This window comes from Phascolarctos cinereus, unplaced genomic scaffold (genome assembly GCF_003287225.1).
Source record: "Phascolarctos cinereus isolate Bilbo 61053 unplaced genomic scaffold, phaCin_HiC Scaffold_9;HRSCAF=440, whole genome shotgun sequence".
Taxonomy (NCBI): domain Eukaryota; kingdom Metazoa; phylum Chordata; class Mammalia; order Diprotodontia; family Phascolarctidae; genus Phascolarctos; species Phascolarctos cinereus.
Genome location: NW_027556402.1, coordinates 149,655,034 through 149,665,921, shown reverse-complemented (window position 1 = coordinate 149,665,921; position 10,888 = coordinate 149,655,034). Strand labels below are relative to the sequence as shown.

Below are 10,888 nucleotides of genomic sequence, written 5' to 3'. Positions count from 1 at the left end.
TAATAACAATATCTCACATTTGATGAGCTACAAAACAAACATTTAAACTTTCAGATCTGACTTCTGTCCTCTCGCAGAACTGCTTGCTAAGTGTTTGTATTTCAGGATTTCCCAAATTTAAAATCCCTGCAGTTCTGAACAGTAAACATTCAAATCCTAAGTATCTGTACTGACCTATAATTTTTTTTCTAATTTAATGAGTCATTTCCACACTCCTGATAAGCTAGCACCAGGCAGATGTGTAGTTTTTGTCAAACAACTGGGGCAAGAAGAGCGAGCCGAGCCGAGCGGCTGCAAGGGACGTCAGACGAAGCGTAGCTCGCCGGTGATTGGCTGTTCGCGGTGCCTCGGCTCGCTGTAGCGAGGAGGAGGGCGGGGGGATTAGAGGCCGGCAGAGGAGCTGGGCGAGCCGCCTGGAGCAGCCGAGTTTGGGGACCCGCAGCCGCGCTGCGCACGGAGCCCCGGGGACTGCCTGAGAAAGGGGAAATGGCTGTCACGGGAGGATAATCCCACCTCTATGCATGCCTGGCATTTCCTGGCACCTTGGGAACCGGGACCGTGATGCCGTAATGTGGCCGAGGCAGGGACCGGTAAGAGCAAAGCCCTTTGGCTGCTTTCCCCACCCCCACCCCCACCTTCCTGTTTCTCCTTTGTTTTAGCGTGCTTTACATGCAATACCCCAGGGAGAAGACAAAAATGACACATGAAGGTACTTTTCCAGAGAAGGTTTTATCCTGTTCTGAATTGAATCCCGGCAACCCGGAGTTTAGGACAACTTCTTAAAAGCTGAACAATCAGCTCCAGCTTGCACTTACATCCAGTTCTAGGACTGCAGCAGTCCGTCCTACACCAGCTGGGTAACCTTGGACAAGTGACTTACTCACCCTGTACCTCGGTTTCCCCATTTATTAAATAAGACGAGGTCACTAGGCAACTTCTAAAGTTCCCCTGAATGCTAATGTTATTACTGGGAAGTAAAGCTCCTGCGTGTTTGTTGTTGGCTTTTCAAATTGCTGCAGAATCTTAACCGAGACTGTGGAGGCAGCTAGCCAATATGACTCAGTTGTGAAACGGCACAACTTCACACGTGTGATTAGAATTTTAGTAATCTCTGCTTGATTATTTTAAAGGAATACTAGAGATTAGGAATCCTATAATCTTTCATTCATTACAGAGCATTTTGAGGTATACAACTCAAAATGATTCGTAAAATTGATATAATTTTGTTAAAGACAGAGGTGATAGTTCCATTGTACTATGCCCTTGCTGAAAAAAAAAAACTAACTTCATAGGTTTAGTAGTTAAATTAAACTTTGGAACCCTCATGGTCCCAAATTCTGTTGTGTTAGCTACTTCTGTAACTGTTTCTCTGGACCTCAGTTTCTTATGTGAAAAAGGAGTTGGAATAAATTATCTCGAAGGCCCCCAACGGAGTCGCTCTAAAAATCTGTGAATGTACAATGAGGAAACATTTGATTGGCAAATAGAAGGTTCTAATGAGTATATTTTGGCAGAAGCCATATTCACACTTAAGACCTCCATGTAGATAATGAAAGCATAGATTTAAACTCCTATTAAAAATCCATTAGGATGGCTTATCTTAGAATCAGTACAAATTAAACACTGACTTTAGGTATATCATTCTTGTGAAAACTAGTTAGTTATGCTCAGAAAACAAACACTTCCACAGCCACAGACCGAAGCAAAACTCTTAACAAACTGCTTTAGAAATGTGTGGTGCTGTTCTCACAGGTGACACCAAGCAAGAATCTAAATGACTCTGCAGACCCTTCGCCATTGCTAGGGGGGAGAGTCAGAAGCACACAGTCTGTTAGTAGTAGATCACAGCAAAATGTTTCTGAAGAAAGGCACATCTGAAGTGTATGTGTCGTGATCTTTCCAGATTCCATGCAATCATAAAAGGAAAACATCCTCATGGCTACCTGAATGTCCTTGGGCAAGCCATTTAACCACCCTAAGCCTCAAATTCCTCAGCTGTAAAATAAAGGGGTTGTACTTGAAGGCCTCTGAGGTACCTTTTGACTCTATATCTATGATATTATGTCCTATGATTAAAAATATAGGGATTCTGATGTAACCTAGCTGGTAACTGTTGTCTAGGACGGGGTGGGGAACCTGCGGCCTCAAGGCCTCACGTGGCCTTCTAGGTCGCCAGGTGCAGCCCTTTGATTGAGTCCAAACTTCACAGAACAAATCCTTTTATTAAGGGGATTTGTTCTGTAAAACTTGTACTCCGTCAAAAAACCGCACCCGAGAGCCTAGAGGACCTCATGTGGCCTTGAGGCCACAGGTTTCCTGCCCTTGGTCTAGGATCTTTGACCTTAAATTACCTAGTTTCAACCAATACTTTTTTCAACAAAGCTGTAAAGCAATTAAGTTGATGTTGAGGAAAGAGAAGAAATCTTTCAGAAATACAATTGATTTTTTTTTTTGGCTAGGCAGTGGGGTTAAGTGACTTGCCCAGGGTCACACAGCTAGTAAGTGTTATGTGTCTGAGGTCGAATTTGAACTCAGGTCCTCCTGACTCCAGGGCCAGTGCTCTATCCACTGAGCCACTAGTTGCCCCTACAGTTACATTTTTTGACCTGCATTTTTTATGGGTTTGTTGTTCAGTTGTTTCAGTTGTGTTCGATTCTTCATGACTTCATTTGGGGTTTTCTTGGCTGAAATGCTAGAGTGGTTTGCATTTCCTTTTCCAGCTCATTTTACAGAAGAGGCAACAGAGGATTAAATGACTTGCCCAAGGTCACACAGCTAGTAAGTGTCTGAGTCTGAATTTGAGTTCAGGTCTTCCTGAATCTAGGCATTGTGTTCTGTCCATTGCACCATCTCGCTGCCCCTTCTTACAGGTAGCAGAGGTAGCAGAAAATACACATATTTTGATATAAAATTAGAATTCCTCAGTTAAATAGCAGGTGTAGACTTTTTCACATTTTACTAATTGAACATCTTGCAATCTTTTTTTTTCCTTTGATATTTTAAATTTCTAATTGCAAGATGAAAAACTGTGTGATGTAATAGTTGATCAGGAGCCTGCCTTGGTGTCAAACTAAGAGTCAGGAAGACTTGGATTCAAGAGCCCTTTGACTCATATTGGTTGTGCAACCCTGAGAAAGTTACTTAATCTCTCACTGCCCCCAGATAACTCTCTGGGACTTATTGGATTGTTACTGATCTGCATTGATATAGAGTTGCCTCATTAGGAATTCACAAGGGGCAGCTAGGTGGTACAGTGGATAGAGCACCAGCCATGGAGTCAGGAGAACCTGAGTTCAAATGTGGCCTCAAACACATGACACTTACTAGCTGTGTGACCCTGGGCAAGTCACCTAACCCCGATTGCCTCACCAAAAAGCAAAAAAAAAAAAAAGAATTCGCAGCACCGATGAAAATACTGGTCTAGCTATGCCTTGTGTATGTGGCAGACACTTAGAATGATTTGTAAAATTGATACAATTTTGATAAAAACAGCAGTGATAGTTTCATTGATCTATACTTTTGTCAGAATGCATATGAATATTTGTGTTCTATTCTCAGAGTTTTAGGAAGAAAATAAATAGACTGGAGTGACTTTAGATTAGGGATTTAAATTTTTTTTAAAAAAATTTTATTTTCAATTCCAAATTCTCTTCCTCCTTCCGCCACCTCCCACATCGATTGAGAAGGCAAGAAATATGGTACACATTATACATATGAAATCATGCAGAACATATTTCCACATTATCCATGTTCTGTGTGTAGGGAAGCAAGTAAAATAAAGTGTTTTTTTATGCTTCATTCTACACCGAGTTCATCAGTTTTCTTTCTGGATGTGGATAGCATTTTTCATCATGAGTCCTCTGAAATTGTCATGGGTCATTGTATTGATCAGAATAGCCAAGTCTTTCACAGCTGATCATCATTACAACATTGTTGTTGCAATGCATGCTGAGAATTGGTTCTTCTATTTCTTTAGAGGAAGGTTTTTTTTTTCCTTTTATTGGTGAAGTAATCAGGGTTAAGTGATTTGCCCAGGGTTACACAGCTTGTAAATGTCAGGTGTCTGAGGCTGGATTCAAACTCAGGTCCTCCTGACTCCAAGGCTGGATCCACTGCCACCTAGCTGCCCCTAGAGCAAAGATTCTTAACCTTCAGTCTATTACCCTTTTAAAGAAATATTTTGGCAACTGTGTTTCACTATAAATGGTTACCTTTCTAATTCTATGTATTTTATTTTATCCATTTTAAACACATTATTTAACACTCTGCCTAGCAGAGTATTAGGAATGTTTGATCTAGCAAAAAGAAACCTTGGTATGGGGAACATGGGGAGTCTTTAGGTATTTGAAGAAGCATTAGTCTTGTTCTTCTTGATCTGGGAGATTGGAACCAGGGGCCATGAGCTGAAACGACAGAGACAGAGTTCTCATCCAATTACAACTTTCCAAAAGTAGATTGGAAGCAGCATGTTATTTGTTGCTGGCGGTCTTCTAATAGACAATGAGTGGGCTGTTTGTCTGAGTTGCTCTGCAGGATATTCCTTTACAGTTATTGGGTGGATTCGATGGCCTCTGAGATCTCATTCGACTTTGAGATTTGGTGAATTATCAGACCTTCTCTGAAGTAATGCTTTTAAAAGTAGAAATGAAGCCTTCTCCCCAAAGTCAGAAGATGAATCTAATGCTATAAAAAATAGCACTACTGAGGGACAGCCTTGGAGGAGTCCAATGGGTTGGACTAATGGAATTTTGTTTTAACAGATTTTTTTTAGGTAGAGTTTTAAATGATGTAAAGAAAAAAATACTGGTCATGGTTAGGAAGAAAACAACATGCGGTAGGTATGAGACATCATCCCCTCTGAACAATTGCAAGTGGTAAGTCAGTTTCCCACTGATGTCATGTTGGACTCTGTGCCAACTAGATTTTGTATTTACCATACCAAAAACAAGTTTAAGACACTGTAAGTGGCCTACTTCTGAAAGCCTCTTACCAGTAATAGAAATACAAATATAAACACACACACTTAACTGTTTTTCTGTATAAAACTTGTTATCATAGCATAGCATTCTGGCTCAAGAAGTTGGACTTTCAATAAAACTAAAAGCAATTTAACTCCTCTGATATTATGGGGAAAAAATATTTCACCTTATACTTCTCAAAGTGACCAAAAATGATGACAGGTTGAAATAATCAGTGTTGGAAGGGCAGAGGGAAAACAAGCACACTAGTTCCAACCCTCCTGGAAAACAATTTGGAATTATATGAGAAAAGTCAGTGAACTATTCATACTTTTTGACACAGTAATCCTACTGCTGAGCGTATACCTGAGGGAAGTCAAACAGAGGGCAAAGTACCATAGACACAACAATATTTATTTACAGTAGCATTTTTTTGCATTAACAAAGAATGGAAGCAATGTTGGGGCAAATCAACTGAGAGCTTATCAGTGCAATGGATTGTTACTGCATTATAAGAAATGGCAAGTGGGAAGGATTTAGGAATCATGGAATTAAGTGATATTTCAAATGAGAATAAGCAAAACTAGAAGAATATACACAGTGATGGAAAGAATGTAAAAGAAACCAACACTAAAAGGCAGTCAACCTCTCAGTGTAATGACTAAACCAAGTTTCAGAGAATGATGACAAAACACAATTCTTTCAGTAGCGATGTGGGTGGGGAGGAGGGGAAGTATGGATGATGATATAGAATATTACTATATCAGTTGGTTTTGTTTTAATGTTTTTCTTTGTTAAAAGGGAGAGTTCAGAGGTGAGGGTGGTTTGGGGGGAAATGACTATAGTACAAAAATAAAAGGTGAAAATTAACCTAAAAAGGAATGAGAGAATGGTAATTAGCTCTTTTTGTCTTATCAGTCTCAGTTCTATTAGAAATTGCCAATGGGAAAGAGAAAATAATAGTGAAACTAAAAAAAATCAGACTCTGTTTTTGTTAGCAGTTTTAAAATGTCATGATAAAGAATGCTAAAACGAAATAAACTTTTAAGTAAAATACATTTTGAGGTTTTAATTTCTATTTTTCTTATTAATGATTTGGAGTAATCTTCTATATGGTTGTTGGTTGCTGCAGTCCTCTTCAGGCTACTTCTTCATGGCCTTTCACACCACGTATTCATGTCAATTCCCTATATCTTGGATGCCAGACTTTTATGAGCAATGTCTGATACAGAAATATTTTTCTTCTCAGTCTACCCCTTTATTGGCCAAGGCAGGTCCTAGAAAACTAGAAGAGCTTTGAGCAGAGGTAGGCATGCATTATAATAATGCTACTTGATAAGTGCATTAGAAAATTCAATATGAAGTCTGATGGGAGAGGGTTAACAACTAGAGAAATCAGGAATGATTTTAAGGAGGAGGTGTCATTTGAGTTGGGCTTTAAAAGCTGAGGATGAATTCGATAAGCAGAGGGAAGTGGAGAGCATGAGAAAAGTTTGGACAGTATAGAATGTGGACAAGACAGGGGAGAGTCTAGTTTGACTAGTTCAGAGAGTATGTGGAGGAAAATAATATAAGACTAGAAAGGTATGTTATTGGCAGATTGTGGACGTCTTCAATACAGGAAAAAGAATATGGTTTTCGCTGTGTAAATAACAGGGAATCTGTGAAGGGTTTTGACCACAAGAGTGACATGACTAGGTCATTGTATAAATTATATAAATTTGGCAGTTGTGTAAAGAATGTATTATATAAGGGAAGAAAATAAAGGGGTGGGAAGACTTGTTAGGAGGCTATTATAAGTCTAGATGGCTAGAAATAAGAGAATGAACTAATTTGGTGCCGTTGGGAATAGATATGGATACTACAGGTATTATGGAGGTTTAATTGATAGGATTTGAGAGCTGCATGGATATGAAAGGTGAAGGAGAAGAGTGTAGGATGTGGGCGAAAGGTTGATACCATTGACAAGATAGTCTAGGAGGGGGAGGGAGAGGTGAGAAAGTAAGCTTGATTTCACACAAGTTAAGTTGTTCGTGGGACATTAAAGTGGGCATGCTTTATAAGCAGGTAGAGATGCAAGTATCTGAATTTCAAAAGAGGCTAGGATTAGAGATTTGGGAGTCATCTATACTGTATGAAGGTGGTGTAGTTTTAAACCTGAGGGAGGAAATCAGATTGCTAAGGAAGAGAGTCTAGGTTTCAAAGAAGGCTCAAGAACCTTGGGGAATAACACCCCAGGACATCAGAAAATGAAAAGCTAGTAAAGAAGACAGTGGAGAAAATGTTAGCGAGAGGAAGAAAATCAAGAGGTATTATCTTAGAACAGAAGGAAGGAAAGAGTATTTAGAAAGAGAAGTTGGTCAATAGTGTCAGATGTTTCACAGGAGTCTATAAGGATGAATATTGAGACAAGATTGTTAGATATGGTAATTAGGATATCATTGGTAACTTTGGAAGGAGTAGTTTCAGTAGACTATGAGATCAGAAGCCAAACTGAAATAGTTAAGGAGGCGGTGATTAGTGAGAAAGTAATAGCATTTTTGACAGAGTTTATATGGACTGTTTTTTTCTAGAAATTTGGCCTGGGGTGGGGGGGAACAACAACAGTAACTGAATGTATGAAGGGTCAAAAGGACTGGTTTTAGATTTTCCTACTCAGTAAACACCAGTGGCTCCCTATTGCCTCCAGGATCAAATACAAAATCCTCTGGCATTCAAAGGCCTTCATAACTTGGTCCCCCTCCACCTTTCCAGTCTTCTTATATCTTACTCCCTGCCACATACTCTTGAATCCAGTGATGCTAGCTAGCTTCCTTGCTCTTTCATGAACAAGAGTCTCCATCTGTTCACTTTGGGCATTGTCTTTGTCCCCTTCTCCCTGGAATGCTCTCTGTCCTCATCACCTGTTGGCTATCCTGCATTCCTTTAATCCTGACTAAAATCCCATCTTCCACAGGAAGTCTTTCCCAACTTCTCTTAATTCTTCCCTTCATCTTAAATCTCTCCTGTGCCTTACATCTACTAGCTCTTACTAAAACCTGGCTCCCCACTCCCCCCCCCAACCCCAAACCCATGATACACCCTTCCTGGCCATCCTTTCCAGTACTTGCTTTACCTTCACTCATTCCCCTTGACTCACTGGCGAAGGTGAGAGAGTTAGAATACCCCCTTGCTCCCCACCGCCACTTCAGCTTCTCCTCCTTCCTCTGTCAGTCAGTCACATCTTTTCTTTTGAGGTCCAAGCTATTCATATCTACCACCTAATCAAAATACTGGTAGCTGTTGTCTACAGATTCCCAGGTTACTCCCTTTCCATCCTTAATGAGTTTGATACCAGGTTCACAATTTTTCTCTCATCCCCAACTCCTGCCCTCATACTAGGGGACTTCAATATGCATATTGGTTCTCCCTGAAATACTCTTAACCACTCAGGTCCTCATTCTGTTCACCTCAGTGAGCTACTTCTCTGCCCCACTTCAGCTATCCACAAAAATGATCATACCCTTGATTTTACCATCACATATACATTTACCACCTCTGTGTATAAGAACTTTGAATCCCCTCACCTGGCCATAGTCTACTGGCTTTTCACCTCTTCCTCTGACTTCCCTTATAAAGGACTACTCTTTGTCCACACTGTGACTTCCAATCCCTTGACCTCTCAGTTGTCTCCCAGGATGTCTCCCCTGCACAAGCCAGGCTCTCCTTCTCTGTCCATCTCCCTCCATCTCCATCTCCCTCCATCTTCATCTCCCTCCATCTTGACTTCTTGGTGAACCATTTCAGCATTTCTGCATTTCTACACTGTCTCCCTTTCTTGAATTCCTAGGCTCCTTCTATCACCATTTATGCCCAGCCAAGCCTTAGTCTTCTATCACTCCCACCATCTGTCACCTTGACTCCTACACACATGCTGCTAAATGAAAGTGGAGAAAATCATGAAACCTTTCTTTCTACTACAAATTTAGGTTATACAACCTCAACTGGTTGCTAAGCAATCGTGCTTATCAACTCACTGTCCCACTCTCCACAGTGGCTCTTCCATCTCATCCTTTCTCAGTCCTTCCCCTCTCCCTACTCTCAGCTGAGAACCTTGCCTCAAAATTTATGGGGGGGGGGAAGAGGTCATTCTCTGTGATCTCCCTCTTCTCCCCTCTTCCTGATGTCTTATCACTCAGGTGCCTTCTGCCACTTTCTCATCGTTTACCCCTGTTGCACATGATGAAGTGGTCTTACTCCTCACCAAGGCTAACCTCTGTTTGTTCAAGCAATCCCATTTCACAACATGTCCTCCAGTGAACTGCCACTGTCATCCCCCCTCTTTCACTTATTTTCAATCTGTTCTTGTTCACTAGCTCATTTTCTCCTGTCTACAAACATGTCCGTGTCTCCCCCATCCTTGGTCCTTCCATCCCAGCTAGATATCCTCCTTTTTCTCTTGTGCTGTTTGTAGCCAACCTCCTTCAAAAGGCCATTTACAATACGTACCTCCACTTTGTTTCCTCTCACACTCTTAACTCTTTATAATCTGGCTTCCAATCTTATTACTTTAAAAAAAATTATTTTCACATTAGTCATGCTGTGAAGAAGTATTAGAACCAATGGGAGGAACCACAAGAAAGAAAAAACAAAACAAAATAGCAAAAGAAAAAAAGGATCAAATAGTATGCTTCAGTCTGCATTCAGACTCCATAGTTCTTTCTCTGGATGTAGATAGTGTTTTCCATCATGAGTCTTTTGGAGTTGTCTTAGATCCTTGCATTGCTGAGAAGATCCAAGACTGTGAAAGTTAGTCATTGTACAATATGGCTGTTACTGTGTACAGTGTTCTGGTTCTGCTCACTTCACTCAACCTCAGTTCATATAAGTCTTTCCAGGTTTTTCTGAAGTCTGCCTTCTTATCATTTCTCATAGCACAACAGTATTCCATTACATTCATATACCACAACTTGTTCAGGTATTCCCCAATTGATGGGCATCTCCTCAATTTCCAGTTCTTGGCTACCACAAAAAAGAGCTGCTATAAATATTTTTGTACATGTGAGTCCTTTTCACATTTTTATGATCTCTTTGGGATACAGAACTAAAAGTGGTATTGGTGGGTTAAAGGGTATGGAATTTCTGTTCTTTACAGCCCTTTGGGCATAGTTCCAAATTGCTTTCCAGAATGGTTGGATCAGTTCACAACTCCGCCAACAATGCATTAGTGTTCCAATTTTCCCACATCTCCATCATTTTCCTGTTTTGTCATGTTAGCCAATCTGATAGGTGTGATGTGGTATCTCAGAGTTGTTTTGATTTGCATTTCTTTAATCAGTAGTGATTTAGAGCATTTTTTCAGATGATTATAGGTAGCTTTAATTTCTTCATCTGAAAACTGCCTGTTCTCAATTGGGGAATGGCTTATATTCTTATACATTTGACTCACTTCTCTATTTATTTTAGAAATGAGACCTTTATCAGCGACGCAGCTTTCTGCTTCTCTTCTAATCTTGGTTGCATTGGCTTTTTTTGTGCAAAAGATGTTCAATTTAATATAATCAAAATCATCCATTTTGCATTTAATAATATTCTCTATCCCTTGTTTGGGCATAAATTCTTCCCTTCTCCATAGATCTGACAGGTCTTGTTCTCCTAGTTTGCTTATAATATCAGCCTTTGTATCTAAATCATATACCCATTTTGACTTTATCTTGGTATAGGGTGTAAAATGTTGGTCTATGCCTAGTTTCTGCCATACTATTTTCCAGTTTTCCTAGCAGTTTTTGTTAAATAGTGAGTTCTTATTCCAGAAGCTGGAGTGTTTGGGTTTATCAAACAGCAGATTACCATAGTCATGGACTATTGTGTCTTGCATGCCTAACACTGATCTACCACTCTGTTTCTTAGCCAGTACCAAGTAGTTTTGATGATTGCTACTTTATAATACA

The 10,888-nt window shown here is 40.1% G+C and overlaps 1 protein-coding gene across 3 annotated transcripts in view; it reads left to right on the top strand.

Moving 5' to 3' along the window:
- The first annotated feature begins 294 nt into the window (after positions 1 to 294).
- Positions 295 to 10,888, top strand: part of ATP10D (ATPase phospholipid transporting 10D (putative)) — a 113,246-nt gene continuing 102,652 nt past the window's right edge. Inside the window, exon 1 of one of the 3 annotated variants that reach the window (XM_020990572.2) lies at positions 295 to 590. The gene's annotated coding sequence lies outside the window, so the exon portion shown is untranslated. The remainder of the gene's footprint in view (positions 591 to 10,888) is intronic. The other 2 variants (XM_020990562.2, XM_020990582.2) reach the window with 2 other exon arrangements.